The sequence below is a fragment of the Bubalus bubalis genome, chromosome X, assembly GCF_019923935.1.
Source record: "Bubalus bubalis isolate 160015118507 breed Murrah chromosome X, NDDB_SH_1, whole genome shotgun sequence".
Lineage (NCBI taxonomy): Eukaryota > Metazoa > Chordata > Mammalia > Artiodactyla > Bovidae > Bubalus > Bubalus bubalis.
This window is the reverse complement of record NC_059181.1, coordinates 131,892,171-131,908,885: the sequence shown is the minus strand read 5'-3', so window position 1 is coordinate 131,908,885 and position 16,715 is coordinate 131,892,171. Positions and strand designations below refer to the sequence as shown.

At 42.3% G+C, this 16,715-nt stretch overlaps 1 long non-coding RNA gene across 2 annotated transcripts in view; it reads right to left on the bottom strand.

The window, feature by feature from the left end:
* Positions 1-1,977: 1,977 nt before the first annotated feature.
* LOC123331880 overlaps positions 1,978-16,715 on the bottom strand; it is a 32,968-nt gene continuing 18,230 nt past the window's right edge. For both annotated transcript variants that reach the window (XR_006548681.2, XR_006548682.2), the window contains exon 2: positions 1,978-2,301. This is a non-coding gene — a long non-coding RNA (uncharacterized LOC123331880). The remainder of the gene's footprint in view (positions 2,302-16,715) is intronic.

Genomic DNA, 16,715 nt, shown 5'->3' with positions numbered 1-16,715 from the left:
TCGCTTCAGTTGTGTCCGACTCTGTGCTACGGGGTTGCCGTCAACTCAGCAGTCATTGTTACCCCTTTAGGGAGAGGAAATCGTGCAACAAAGAAGCTTTAATCGAACCATAGATAACGAACACGTATCCTGAAGGAGGCCAGGTGCACTGAGGCCCTTAAGAAAGGGGGAAGACAAAGGCCGCGCCTTCAGAGAGCGTGAGAGGATAGACGTTTCGTCTCTGCAGTGTGAACTTACATCCCTTCAGGGCAGAGCCTACGTATCCTTGGTAACTGCTAGCGTCCAAGAGCTCGCAGTAGGAGTCGAATCTATCCCTGCTGATTGGTTGGTAGGCTAGGATCGACAAGACCTCCGGCGCTGACTCTAAAGTGTTCACATTTTTGCTTTTCTCCATGTTTGGTGGAGAGGAACCTGTATTACATTTCAAACGAACAGTTCCACCCCACCCTCCACCCCCCACCCCGGGACTTTGAGAAAGCTCCAGTGACTCCCCAGTGTGTTTACCCCTCGGGGGGTGGGGGTGGGGGGGGGCGGGCCGGCGCTCAGATTGCGGGGGCGGAGGTGGGGGGGGGGCGGGGCGTTTTCCTGCTAGGCATCAGAAGAAGTAATGTTTCAACATCCCCGAATGCTATTGCTGAGAAAAACCACTGTGTGCAGTCAGAAGGAAAGATTTCCTTCACCTGCCTATCAGTTTGTTGTTGTTTAGTCGCTCAGTTGTGTCCAGCTCTTTTTGTGACCCCATGGACTATAGCCCACCAGGCTCCTCTGTCTACGAGATTCTCCAGGCAAGAATACTGAAGTGGGTTGTCATTTCCTTCTCCAGGGGATCTTCTCCACCCAGGGATCAAACCCGCTTCTTCTGCATTGGCAGGCGGATTCTTTATGGCTGAGCCACCCACCAGGGAAACCTACTTATCAGTTTGGGGGAACATAAATGAATCTTATTTCGCAGATCAAAAAGGAGCACTAGAACCAAAGGCAGGAGACCTGGGGTTCACATCCTCAATTGGCCCCTCACTAGTGTCCGGGAGGGGGAAATTTCCCTCTTCCGCTCTTGGTTCTTTAAGTTGGTCAAATAAATAAAATGACACAAAAATTAACAGGAGGAGAAAATCCAATTTAATTTTGTGTGTATGGGGGCTCCATAGGACTATGAGGCTCATAGGACTCCTGGACTAAAGAGAAGAGGATAAGGCCTGGGACATCAAAGGGAAGGAAAGCAATTCACAGGAAGATGAAAAAGAGAATGTTTGTATGCAAATATTTCCTGGGCCATACAGAAACAATAGGACACAGAGGGCAGTTTGAACAAACAGACTTTGCTAGGTTCCTCCCTGTCCACCACACCTAGTTCATATTATGCTGTAGTTATCTATGGTGATATCTCCCTTCCTAGGACTTCCCATGTGGGGCTCGTGGTAAAGAACCTGCCTGCCAATGCAGCAGACATAAGAGATAGGGGTTCGATCCCTAGGTCAGGAAGATCCCCTGGAGGAGGGCATGGCACTCCACTCCAGTATTCTTGCCTGGAGAATCCCATGGACAGAGGAGCCTGGCGGGCTACAGTCCATAGGGTCTCAAAGAATAGGAAATGACTGAAGCGGCTTAGCATGAATGTACCCTTCCTAGAACAGGTCTTCTGTGTAAATTCTTTTAGGCAGTAAGGGGGAGGTCAAAAGTTCTTTCTGGGCTTCCCTGGTGGTCCAGGGCTTAAGAGTCCACCTGCCAGTGCAGGGGACACAAGTTCAATTCCTAGTCTGGGAAGATCCCACAAACTCATGCACCACAACTACTGAGCCCATGCTGTGGAGCCCATGCGCTGCTACTGCTGAAGCCCACATATCCTAGAGCCCGTGCTCTGCAACAAGAGAGGCCACTGCAATGAGAAGCCTGCGCACCGCAACTAGAGAGTAGCCCCTGCTTGCCACACCTAGAGAAAACCCACGTACAGCAACAAAAACCCAGTACAGCCAAAAATAAAATTAACTCAATTTAATTAATTTTAAAAGTTCTTCCTGAGTCTTTTGGGCCTTGATAGTTTTCAGCTCAAAATAATCTGCATACCAAAGTGACACGTCTTGGGGCAGCCTGCCCTAAACCCCATCAATTTCCTCTTCAGAGACTTCCCTTGAAGTTTTACAGTCCAGAAGTCGAGTTGATAAACTGTTCCATCTCAATGAACCAGTCTCCTAATCCTAACGATAGGTCGGTTCAGTTCAATTCATTTCTGGAATCAGTGATGCAGATGGGCCCTCAAAGTTAGGCCTCTAGTGCAAGCAATCAGGTGTTTAAGAGGCATTTCTATGGAAACAAAAGAAAAACAATGGTTAACGATTGGAGCAGACCATAATCTCTTTCTGAGTTCTGAAGGCAGCCAGTTGAGAAGATTTTTATTATCAAAGCATTTTCAAATGGAGTGAGGGCAGGCAGTGACGATGCTGTAAGCTCAGCCTCTCTGCACCAGTGCCGAATCAAATCTCAGACAGAGAGTTTTGGGTGAAGTAGAAAAGAATAGCTCTATTGTTTTTCCAGACAAAGAGGGACACAGCGGGCTCCTCCTCTTGAAAACTAAGTGTCCCAACCCAGGGGAGTTTGGTGAGGAGTTTTATGGCGAAAGGCTAAAGGCTGGGGCTGCTGATAAAATTAAGGTGTATGCAGGGCCTGCATTGTTTAATCTTGTCTCAGGTAATCTTCTTGATGAGCTTCTCTGGTTCCTTTAGTTTGGCCTCAGGTAGTCTTCTCTGATATGAAAAAACGCTGACCTCTTTCATTTGCTGGGTTTTAATTCTATGGTGGTGGTGATTTAGTTGCTAAGTCATGTCTGACTCTTGCAATCCACAGGTGGTGGTTTAGTCGCTAAGTCATATCTGACTCTTGCAATCCCACGGACTGTAACCTGGCAGGCTCCTCTGTCCATGGGATTCTCCAGGCAAGAATACTGGAGTGGGTTGCCATTTCCTTCTCCAGGGGATCTTACTGACCCAGGAATCAAACCCCAGTCTCCTGCATTGCAGGCAGATTCTTTACTGACTGAGCTATGAGGGAAGATTTAATTCTATAAAGGGCTTAATGACATTTTGTGTATCCCTTGAGGTGGAGCCTACCCCAAAGCAGCAGTATTGTTTCTTGGCTGTCTCCACCTTGTCTTTGCATCCCCCCTCTTCCCTGATTAGCAATTGTTTGAATCTGCCCTTTGGAACTCAGGGAAAGTCATGGAGGCTGGAGGGAGACAGAAAGGCTTCCATGTCCAGGAGCCCCACAAGGTCCTGCTCAGTTTCAGTGACAATCGGCTGGATGTTTCTGGTTTGCAGTTTGAATGTCTCTGGTGATCTTTCTGAGTGGCCCACAGAGCTACAGGCATGAAGATTGTCTATACATGAACTGTTGTGATTTCTCTGATGTTTATATCAAGATGTCCAAGTTTAGTTTAAATAGCTTTGCACAAAGAGAAATTTAAGTTCTTAATGATTCTTGGTCAGGAAAATTGGAGGAAAAAAGTTGAAAACATTGGAGAATTGTAATGAAGTACTGGAGGAAACTGGAAGAGTTTAAGGATCCAGTTCAGTTTACAGGTAGAAAACAAAACCTTAAAAAAGAGATAAATTTGCCATACCAAAAAAAAAAAAAAAAGAAAAGAAAGTGAACAGCAGTAGAATCTAATATCCAAAAAGATTTATTGCTGAAACAATTTTTCTCTCTAAAATTACTCCCATTTTTTACCAAAGTTAGCCAAATTAAGACATTTCTTTGCAAAATAAGTCTAGTTTCAATAACCTTGCCCTGATTATTCACATAAGTATGGCAAGAATAGCGATTGCCCATATAGGCTCTTTCAAATCTTCTTTGCTGGGACTTTTCATAAGGAGTCTCAGGTTGACCTTTAAATGCCCCTTGAGGCCAGGAATCCTAGCCATAAACTTGCTATCAGACTTGCCTGCAATACTTATAGATTTGGCTGAAATCCTCTCAAGAGTCCCCAAATATTCTGAGGTTCCTGTACCTGCAGGGAAGTGACCTTCCTTTCTCACCTGGTAAGGCTGCTGAAAACCCTATAGTCAAGGTACCATACTATATTTCCAGGGGGCTTTATTGGCACCATAAAGTCAATTTTTGTTCCTTAAAGCTGTCTGCTCATATCTGAGTCTATGCATGTTTCTCTCAAATATGACTTTCCAGTCAAAGCCTTGGTGATATAACATTTCTAATTAACACATCTAATTGTGTCCTGTGACAAGGAGAATAGATTCTTATTAAAATTATGCAAATAACTATATTGCTATGAAAATACGAATACTTACTACAAGTTTCAAAATTCTGGAGGGATCAGGTAGGGAGAAAAAGTAAATGTCTCATCTTTATTGACAAAGGTATAGCTTACCAAATTGTTGACAGCTTAAGAAGAATGATAAAAATTTTCCTTAAATCTGGAAAAACAAAACATTTTTTAAAAAACAATAATGTTTCTAACAAAAAGTCATAAAAAATTATTATTACCCATCTCAGCTCATTCAGTCTCTTGTAATTATTACTTGTTCTGCTTGAATCCAATTTATTTTTGTTAATTTTGGAAATGTTTACCCATTTAAGTTTTATGATCTTAAACTTATGAGAAACCTGCGTATGTCAAAAGTCCTTTTCATGAATCTCCTTGAAGATGAAGCATTTTTTAAAATTGAAGTATAGTTGACTTGCAATGTTATATTAATTTCTGCTGTACAGTAAAATGATTTAGTTATATATATATGTACATTCTTTTTCATATTGTGTATTCTTATTTTTATTTATTTTTTGGCCATGCTGCATGGCTTGTGGGATCCTAGTTCCCTGACCAGGGATCAAACCCAGGCCCTTGGCAGTGGAAGTGTGGAGTCCTAACCACTGGACTACCAGGTAATTCCCTTAAATGCACTTTAAAAATTATCTTAGCTAATTTGAGCCTTCCTCTTAAGGGCCATTAGAATTTCAGGTTGTAATTTCCCTGAGGGCTGACAGCAGTTTGGTAAAACACTAGCCACAAATGGAGTTTAGCCCACATTTTCTTAGCTGCACGTGGGATATAACCCACATTTTTGTCCAGCCTTATTGTGGATCACCTAACCTGATAGTTGCCAAATCAAGTTCCCAGGATATAAAACAAATTAGTGAGATTTTGGCTTGTTGTTGTTGTTACTGTTGTTAGACGTCTACAACTTGTGGGATCATAGTTCTTAGACATAAAATAAACAGGTGGGCTGGAAGGTGGTGTGCTTAACTCTTTGGATTTTAAGAAGAGGTAATTTACATGGACTGTGGAGTTTTGTGTTTTGTTCTGATTTTAAGAAAAGAGGGAATTTACAATGACTGTGGAGTTTTGCTTTTTGTTCTAATTTCTTGTTCTTTCATCTTGTTACAAGCGTCTCTAAGGCTAGCCATTATACCAATAAGACAATTGTTTAGGATGAGAGCTCTACCAAAATTCTTTTACTTTTTAAAATGTAGCCAATTTTGTTAGCCACTCAAATCAATAAGCCTTTTTATGGCTTAAACAAGGATGCAAAAGTCATTTCACAAGAGAGAAAGATGCAACCTTCGTAATATCCGGAAAGTGTACTCCCAAAGATAGTCTAAGAAAGTAAAGACCTTTGTTGCGCAGGCTGTAAGGATGACGTAGCGCACACAGTGTCTAAGTCTCTCACAGGAACATGAGACGCCTCCAGGTGCAAACCACTGATCTGTGACACTGAGCAGGCACTACTGGAATGGGATTTTTCTAGAGCTAACAAAGCAGTGAAGGCCCCTTAGGAACTAGGATTCTCTTTGACAAACACCTCTGAGAACCAGCATGGCTAGAAAAGAGACAGCTACTTGTGACTTCATGTCTCAGAATCCCAGTCTATTCAACTGGCCACCAAGGTGCACATAGGGAGGTGTACTCTCCCGATGGGGGAGGCCAGAGAGACTAGTCTCACTGGTCACAAAGCCAAGCTCTTAAGACATGAAACAAGATGCAAGGAAAAAACCTCATCTGGTTTTTACATAGGGGACCCACAGCCAAGTCTGTCTAAATAGTCACCGGTCTGGTGAGAATCATAAACTCAGCAGTCTGTCAGGCCGGTTCACACAGCAGGACCATACGGCCTATGCCTGCGTTCTTACCCTACGGTATTTCCTCTTTGTGACAAACAACACAGCAGACAGAAACAAAAAGAGTAATCATCTTTGGCAGGAAATAGATGAATAAAAATCAAGAGTTCTCACTACCAAATTTGCCAGAGTTGTTATGACCAAGACCCTAGTTCAACAAATATTTTCCCCTGCTAATCTAAATTTAGAGAGAGAAAAGACTCTCACCACTTTTGCTTCCACCGGAGCCCACAGACAGAGATCCAGGCGACTGACATGATATGAATCTTACCTTTTGTCAGATGTCCCAGAATCTCTCAGCTGCAGCAGCCTCGAGAAAGTAGTGTCCAGCCAGCAAAGGTGACCCTGCCGACTACACCAAAAGTGTTGGAGAGGGGAACATCTCCCCTTGCCCCTCTTGGTTCTTTTGGCCAGTTGAATAATTTAAATGACATAAGACAGATTAACAGGGGAAAATAAAATTTAGTTTTGTGCATATGGGGGCTTCATAGGACTATCAGGTTCATATGACAACCAGATAAAAGAGAGTGTATGTCATGTTGGACTAAGGAGACGGGGGTAAGGGTCTGGGACTTCAAAGGGAAGGAAGGCAATTCACAGGAAGATGAAAAAGAGCAAGTGTCTGTACACAAATGTTTGCTGGGCCATACAGAAACAACGGGACACAGAATTCTAACAGATTTTGCTGTTCCTCCCCGTCCACCACACCTAGTTCATACTGTGCTGTGCTTGCTCAGTCACTCAGTCATGTTCAACTCTTCTCAATCCCATGGACTGTAGCCCACCAGGCTCCTCTGTCCATGGAGTTTTCCAGGCAAGAATACTGGAGCTGGTTGCCGTGTATTCTCTAGTTATCTATGATGATATCTCCCTTCCTAGAACAGGTCCTCAATGAAAATTATTTTAGACAGTTAGAGGGGAGGCCAAAAGTTCTTGACTGTTTTCAGCTCAAAATAATCTGCATGCCCAAGGGACACATTGCCCTAACCCCTATCAGTCGTTTTGAGATTTTGATGAATCATCTCTCCTCTCTGGGCCTCAGTCTCCTCATCTATAACATGACTAAACCAAAGTTTCTCACACTGAATTTTGGAAACCTTAACTCTTTTCAAACATGGGGATTTGGTGAGGGAAGGTGAATGGATTATAAAAGAGATACCTGGTGGTAAAAAGACATGGAGTCGTACATCCAGACAATGGAATATTGCTCAACACTAAAAATAAATGAGCTGTCTAGCCATGAAGAGATATGCAGGAAACTTAAATACATATTACTGAGTGAAAGAAGTCAATTGAAAACGCTACATACTGTATGATTCCAACTATGTGACATTCTGGAAAAGGTAAAACTATGGAGATGGTAAAATCTTCAGAGGTAGGGGTGGAGACAGAGCACAGAGGACTTTTAAGGTAGTGAAAATACTCTGATTGATATTATAATAATGGATCTATGTCACCATGCATGCATGCGTGATAAGTACCCTCAGTCATGTCCAACTGTTTGCAACCCTATGGACTGTACTCCACCAGGCTCCTCTGTCCATGGGATTCTCCAGGCAAGAATACTGGCATAGGCTGCCGTGTCCTCCTCCAGGGGATCTTACTGACCCAGGGATAGAAGCTGCATCTCTTATGTCTCCTGCATTGGGAGGTGGGTTCTTTACCACTAGTGCCACCTGGGAAGCCTATATGTCATCATACATTCGACCAAACCCACAGAATGTACAACACCAACAGTGAACCCTAAGGTCACCTCTAGACTCTGGGTAATGATGTGTAACATACATTCATCAACTGTAACAAATGTATCCCTCTGCTGGAGGATGTTGATAACAGGGGAGGCTATGCATATCTGGGGCTAGGGAGTATATGGGAAAATTTTGTATCTTCCTCTCAATTTTGTTGTAAACCTAAAACTACTCTCAAAAATCAAATCTATTTAAAAAAAAAAGAACCACTGGACTGAATAAGTGTTTCTAATTATATTTCATGATTCTATGAAATCCAATTTTTGTTCATGGAATGTGCTTTAAAAGGAACCAGGGTGTTAACTATTTAAGACAACTCCACTTTCAGTTAAATTTGGCAAATTGAATACACGCAATTAACTTCCTTCCTGAGACCCCCCCACCAAAAAAAAAAAAAAGACGGTAAAGGAATTAAAAGCCCAAACACCATGAGGACAAAGGAAATAGGAAGAGAAGCTGCAACAGACAAGACAACACACCTCCTACTTACCTCAAACAAAATATGGAAACTAGAAAATGGATAAATGAGTAGTAACTGATTAAGCAGACTAGAGAAAGCTGAAACCTAAGGCAGCTGTTTATATGGCAAACCCCAAAAGGCTCAGGAATTAAATGTACCAGGTATCTCTGAAAGTGGAAGTATGGAGTAGGTATCAGGATGATTGATTAAACATGTTTATAAGGACCAGGTAGTTCCCAGATCCCTTCCTCCGTCTGTGGAAAGGATGAGACACTTAAACCAAGCATAGTTGAGGGCCCACTGAGATGCCATTCCGAAAATGGGGATTAAGTTGAAGCCTGCTTTCTGATCATTGAGACCTCCAGTCCCTTTCCTTGGCTCAGTTCCCAAAATACTGACAGCCAAGGTTTACACACTCCAAGCTGGAGATTGGAAAATTCCGCTCTGGGAAACTGATTGAACACAGAGAAACAAAACAGAGATTATACTGGAAAAGTAGGCAGTTGTCAGTTACATTGGGTCTTGTAGGTCATATTAGCATTTTTGGATTTTAGCCTTAGGGCCAGAAAATCATCCAGAGGTTTTTAGGGAACAACAAGATCAAGCTTGCATTTTTAAATGATTGGAAAATCCCGTGGACAGAGGAGCCTGGTAGGCTGCAGTCCATGGGGTCGCTAAGAGTCGGACACGACTGAGCGACTTCCCTTTCACTTTTCACTTTCATGCATTGGAGAAGGAAATGGCAACCCACTCCAGTGTTCTTGCCTGGAGAATCCCAGGGATGGGGGAGCCTGGCGGGCTGCCGTCTATGGGGTCACACAGAGTCAGACACGACTGACGCAACTTAGCAGCAGCAGCAGCGTGGCTATTCAAAGACAGAGGACTCTGGACCTCATATTGGCCAGTTTCAATCAGGTTAAAATACAATTGCTTGTTTTCCATTTCCATCTTCCCTTCCAAGGTTGGAGGGGTCAGTGGCAGTGAAGAGAGCTGCTATGTGGTGTACATCAGTGGTATGCCTACTGGCACCTGAAGACATAGAACTCAAGAGGGAGACAAGAGGTGCTATGAAGGAATGTCAGTACTGTGCCCAGTGGCACCCAAGAACATCGGATGGTAAGGGCAAGAAGACAGAACTGCATGGAGATACACTAGAGGTGTGCCTTTTGGTGCTCCGAGATATGGCTTACTGAAGCAGTATAGGATGCCACATGGAAACTCATTGGCAATGTGCCTGCTGATATCTGAGAATGCAGAATGCTGGTGGCAGGGTGCAGGGATGGCAGGTGGAAGAGAAAGCTAGTGTGGTTGGGAGACTGGTTATATTAACTGAGCAAATAAGTGAGGATTGTATTGAAGGGCTTCTTTGTAGCTCAGATGGTAAAGAATTTGCCAGCAATGCAGGAGACCTGGGTTCAGTCCCCGGGCTGGGAAGATCCCCAGGAGTAGGGAATGGCAATCCACTCCAACATTCTTACCTGCAGAATCCCATGGACAGAGGAGCCTGGTGGGCTACAGTCCATGGGGTCACAAAGAGTCTGACATGGCTGAGCGACTGACTAACACTATACAAGTACATATTGAAGATAATAAACACCAGGTTTCTTACTGTTGGAGAAGAGAGGAAAATCATAGAAAGGAGCAAGACCAGAATGAACCCCAAGATTCTGAGTTGAAATTGGAGGTCTTGATATGAGCCCATTTTTTTTTTAACATCTATACTCAGAGAGATGGAGAAATAGTTATAGATGTATTTATGTGTACATGTGTGTGTATCTATTCTAGGCTCTCTTACAGACTAGCTCTGTCTATAAAAGGGCCTAAAGGCAATGGCAACCCATTAGCAATGAGCACACCATGTACCAGACCATGGTTTATGATATACCATCCTCCACCAAAGAAAATGCTCAAAAAATAATGGAAACATGTCACAAAAATACAGCTACCACCTTGGAAGGGGCTCCCAGTAGTCAAATCTGGGACAGTTTGAGCATCAAAATAAATATGATAATAATGGATTATAAACTGAAACTCCAATCTTTTGGCCACCTGATGCGAAGAACTGACTCATTGGAAAAGACCCTGATGCTGGAAAAGATTGACGGAAGGAGGAGAAGGGGATGACAGAGGATGAGATGGTTGGGTGGCATCACTGACTCAATGGACATGAGTTTGAACAAGCTCCAAGAGTTGGACAGGGTTGCCAGGCATGCTGCAGTCCATGGGGTCACAAAGAGTCAAACATGACTGAGTGACTGAACTGACTGAATGGATTACAATCAATAATATAAGTGATTATATAACATTGGAATCCATGTTTCCATATTGATATAAACAAATGAATGGATAAATGGGAACGGGGCAGACTGTATTTTACAAAGATGCCACCACAATATATTGTATCCTACCTGCTATTCTTACAATGTGATATTAACAAGTTTCCCACTGAGAGGTAAATGCTATGTCCCCTCCCCTGGAACCTGGGTGGATACTTGTAACTTCTTTAACTGAGAGAGTATAATGAAAGTGAAGCTCTGTGACTTCTGAGGTTATATCAGAAAAAAAGCCATGCACTTTCACCTTACTCTGTTGGGATGCTTGCTGTTGAATCTCAGTCACAATGCTACAAGCAGCCACAGAGAAAGGCTTTGTGTAGTGGTTCAGGCTGACCAACTGAGGTCGTGGCCAAAAGTCAGTACCAACTTGTCAGCCACGTGAGTGGGCCATCTTGAAAGTGGATCCTCCAGATCCAGTTGACTGCACTGATACATCACCTTGCCCGGATGCAGATTCATGAACTAGATCAATGATTATTGTTTTAAGCTACTAAGCTTGAGGATATTTTGATACACAGCAATAGATAGCTGGAACAGGGGAGAATCCCTTTTCTTCTTTATTGTGGAATGCCAACTAATAAATGTAGAAAGATTGATGGAAACAGAAAATCACTGGGGTGGGAGGTGGAGGGAGATTCAAGAGGAAGGGGATATATGTATGCCTATGACTAATTCATGTTGATGTATGACAGAAACCAACACAATACTGTACAATTTATGCTTCAATTAAAAATAAATAAATTTTTAAAAGGAAAAAGAAAATCACTATTTGGTCACTATGACAAGTAGGGGTTGATTCAGGAAGCAAAGGGTGTCTGGTGGAGGATCGATGGGGAATAGGATGGCGTAATCTAGGAATATCTTCCCACAAAGTACTAGTTACCAAGAGAAAAAATAGTGTCTTTATGGTGGAGAAACCTGCAGGCACCAACATGACCAGGTGATGAAGGTTAATGGTACCAGTGACGCAACAGGTTGGCATTGTGTGCCCTATGACGTGAGGCACTGAGAAGGGCACAGCATCAGTTCTGTGCCAAGAAAACATGGCCTGCGTCTAGTCCTAAGGAAACATGTGGGTCATCATTCAACATGTAAAACCAGAAGTTTCTAAAACTTCTAAGGACATGAAAGATAGGAAAAGACTATGGAGCTATTTCAAAATGGAGAAGCCTGAACGATGTGACTGCTCAATGCAACACATGTTCCTGGACCGGAAGGGAAAAAGAAACATTATTGGGTCAGTTTGGGGATGGGAGAGGGAGAAAGAGAACAAGTGAGCACAAATACAGTGAAATGTTAACATTAGGAAACTAGATGAAAGGGATCTGGAAGTTCTTTGTACTGCACTTGTAACTTTTCTGTAGGTTTGAAAACATTTCAAAATATATTATTTTTTAAAACCACGCAATTGCTTATTTTACCAAACCATTTTAGATCAAAGGCTCATTGCTTAATTTCAACCAATTCTGTTCTTCAGGGCAAAGAGGTAAAGATATGGTATGCCTAACCCCAAACCACAGGTATGCAAATCATGTTGCTAACCAGGCCCCAATTCATACTAATTCATCAACATTTCCATGCCCAGTGCTGCATCAGCTCTCTCAGGTCCAACTGAGACACCAAGGTTTGCAGACTTCACTTCCAATGTCGCAGGTGCTCATTGCTCAAAACAGCCCCACCCCTGCTGTGATGCAACAAAGAGGTACTCCTTTGTGGTAACAGTCTTTATCTGTCATCTGTTAGCCTTTGGCAAACATGTATCTCTTCAGTGTCCCTCTGATTTTTTTCTACGTGCTCTTCCTCTGTCACCTCATTCTCTGCTCTTGCTGCCTTGAGGGCTTAGGGGGTAGTTTTGAGGTTCAATAGTGCATGGGACACAACTTAGCAACTAAACAACAACAACCTCCTCAATTAGCATCCTACATGCAGGGTCTCCCTCCGAAGTGTCCTGTCCCTCAAGCACAAAAGTTCTACACCAGGGATAACCAAATATTGGATTGGCCAAAAATGTCTTTCAAGTTCTTCGATAAGCGGGCCCAGAAAACCTGAATGAACTTTTTGGCAACATAACTATATGAAAGAAATTAGATAATATGAATAATTAAAGAATACAAATTAAACCACAATGTGGTTGTTATGAATTGTAAATTAGTAGTCTTCATGGCGGCATGATGGTAATGTATATTGAGAATCATGAAAATATTCATGCCTTATGTCATACATGTTGATACGATAACCTGACTTTCAGAACTTTTCCCAGAAAGATTATGCAAAAGATAAAGAGTATTATTTGCAATAATGAAAAGATGCAAATAATATAAACGTGTGATAGTCATGTATTCTTTCATAAATATTTCCTGAGAACCTACTACAAACCAAATGTACACTAGAACAGTCATGTTTAAGTATTATGAGAAATTGACACAGTGAAATGTTACAAAACTCTTAAAATTCTGAGTAGAAAAGAAATACTCATAGGAGAACACTCATGAAAATGTAAAGTAGAACACAGAGTTTTATAAACACTGTGTAAAACTGTGTACAAACTGTAAATTATAATAAATCCAGAAACTTCATCAGATGTGTAAGTATCTCATTTAAATACCTGCAGAAACTGTAGTATTATTGCCCCCATGGTATAGATTAGGAAATTGAGGCTCACAGGGGTTATGAAAATACAATACTAGAATGTTAGTTCCAGAAGTTAATGTTTTTGTCTGTCTTGTATCACCAGTGCCTAGAACAGTGCATACAGCAGACACTCAATAGTTCTTGACTGCCTGAAGTGACTGACCCATGATTTGGACTCAGTGCCCCTATCTGAAATAAGAGCTTCATTCAAATAAGCTAGACCCACCAGGACCATGAGGGAAGAGTGCACAAATGGAAAAGTTTAGGTAGCTTGAGTCCTTTGATTCTCCAGGGTCTCACAGCAAGGCCTCTCCTTTCCTTTCTTGTTTACTGCTTGCCCCCTGGTGGAGGTACTAAGGAGTAGCAGGAAGAAAGGGCCAGGGTCATCACTGATTGGACAGATTATACCTATGTCTTACTGCTACTGCTAAGTCACTTCAGTCGTGTCCGACTCTGTGCGACCCCATAGACGGAAGCCCACCAGGCTCTCCCGTCCCTGGGATTCTCCAGGCAAAAACACTGGAGTGGATTGCCATTTCCTTCTCCAATGCATGAAAGTGAAAAGTGAAAGTGTATCTATATGTAATTAACATCCACTTTTGTCTGGTTTGTGTGTGTGTGTGTGTGTGTGTGTGTGTGTGTGTGTGTTATGGAAACAGGTACACAGATTTTCACAAAAATTGGAAGTTATGTTTGAGTTGATATAATTTAGAAAGGGGCTTCCCTGGTGGCTCAGAGGTTAAGCCTCTGCCTGTAATGCAGGAGACCTGGGTTCAATCCCTGGGTCAGGAAGATCCCCTGGAGCAGGAAATGGCAACCCACTCCAGTATTCTTGCCTGGGGAATCCCATGGACAGAGGAGCCTGGTGGGCTACAGTCCATAGGGTCGCAAAGAGTCGGACACGACTGAGCGACTTCACTTTCACTTTCATATTGACAAAACTAACTTTGGGGACCTGGAGTTATTTTTTCCTTTCTTAGGGTGTTGTGTGGCCCATCATTTGAAAGATTTGTATGAGTTAAGAAATGGACAACTTTTGAATTTTTCTAAAATGTCATGTATGAAGAGGACATTCCAAATTGCATTAATTTTTCAAACTTATTTTAATTTTGTTTTTTTTTTCTCTGAACACAAAGAAATTACATGCCAAAAATTCACACCAAAGATTTGGAATACTATTAGTTTCACATCACCAAGAGCACTTTTAAATGAGAATTTTAAGAGAGATGGAAACCCAATTTGAAAGGCATACCCATGTGAGAGCCACTTGGAAAGAGAGGTTCTTTCAAGGGCACATGAAAGTGCAATGAGAAGAATGCTTGGTGGATGATCAGGAGAATCATGTTCTTTCACAGGCAGTTGAAATCAAAGTCCAGTTCAAAGAGACACTTGGCTGCTGACCAGGAGATATGTGAGCTGTGAATTCAGATGCTTCTGCTAGAGAAAATAGTGCACTTAAATTTGAGCTCCAAATCAATTACACCAAGGAATCTACACCAGTTCTATGTCTGGAATCTGAAAGGAGAGCCTGAATGTTCCAATGAAAAGGTCATGTTGGAGCCAATTACTAAGCCCCCAAAGTTACTAAAATCTTTATTAATGAAGCAGCATCTAGAATTCCAAGATCTTTAAAATAATATCAGAGCTTAAACTGTCTATTTCCATGGGGTGCAGTAGAGAGGAATCAGTATTAAAGTCCTCCAAACCACTCGTTCCCTCAAACTACCCCTTCATCTTTTAGATGCCTGAAATACCAAGTGAGTATCTTTACCCTCATGGCTATTAATAAATCACAAGCACAGATGCTTCAAATAATCGACGTTGTTTTGCAGTGGAGCTGCTTCTCATATAGGCAACACTATGTAACTGGTTAGCAACAGAGATCCATTCAAATCGCACCAGAATACAACCATACATATGACCTTTAAAGAAATGCATTACAAAGTTCAAAATTATTACATAGTAATAGTTTAAAAACATATATGTAATAGTTAAAAAGCATAGACTCTGATTTAAATATTTCAATTAGAGAAAAGTATTACAATCCCAACATTCATGTTTTTATTGTTTCTCTTAAACTTTATTTAATGATAGTTATTAATTCCCAGTGCTTCACTGGGAGTTTCCTAGCGTCTCTTTCTTTCCTGACACTTATAGTGAAGGCTTATAGAGTTAACCCCCAGTTTTCTCTTACTGACAAAAAGAGATCATCAGCCTATTAAGCACTTGGAAAGCCCTGCCCACCAGCCCCCCACCCCCCACCCCCACACACCGTGACTGGAACATTGCTTGACAAATAGTAAATACTTAATAAGTGTCTGCTGAATGAGTGAATGAATCACCTTGACTATATAAGTTGGGGTTTTTTGGTTGTGAATAAGAAAATCCAACTCTGGTAAACTCAGGGGGGAAAGAGGGGATTTAATTGAAGGATATAGGGGCACAAGCAGGTTTAAGAAAAGGCTGGTGAACCCAGGTCTTCACAAACCAAGGCAGAAACCAGGCAACTTCAGAAGGCATCAAGCAAGATCTACTTACCATTTTGTTTAGTCTCTATCACTACTCACTAATCAAATCCAAGTGGAAGACCCAGCTTGGGTCCACATCACTGCTCCCGAGTTAGGAGAAGACAAGAGATCTTTAATATTCCTGCCAGACTTTATCCAGTACCTATAAATAGAATTTCCCAAAAAGTAGTTAAGGTCCTCTGGCCCAAAGTAGGTAGAATGGATGCAGGAAAGGAAGGAGAAAGGAATAAAATATTTTCCTAAGGGCCAAGTAAGAAGGTACCTGGGCTTCCCAGGTGGCCCAGTGGTAAAGAATCCATTGGCCAATGCAAGAGAGGCAAAAAACACAGGTTCAATCCCTGGGTGGGGAAGATCCCCTGGAGAAGGAAATGGCAACCCACTCCAGTAATCTTGCCTGGGAAATTCTATGGACAGAGGAGCCTGGCGGGCTACCACAGAGAGTCACCAAGAGTCAGACTCCACCGAGCAACTGAGCGCATGCGCATGCGCACGCACCCACCCACACACACACACACACACACACACGAAAATACTTTTAGGAAGAAAATACTTTAATAGTAAGTTCTTAGTAAGAAAAATTACTAAAAAATATTTTAAAAATTTTTTGTTGTTGTTGTGCTGGGTCTTTGCTGCTGCATACAGACTCCATCTAGTTGTGGTAAGCAGGGGCTACTCTTTGTGGCAATGCATGGGCTTCTCATTGTGGTGGCTTCTCTTGGTGCAGAGCACAGGCTGTAGGTGCTTGTGCTTTGGCAGTTGCAGCTCATGGGCTCAGCCATTGTGGCATATGGGCTTAGTTGCCCTGCGGCATATGGGATCTTCCCAGACAGGGATTGAACCCGTGTCCGCTGTGTTGGCAGGTAGAGTCTTAGCCACTGTACCACCAGAG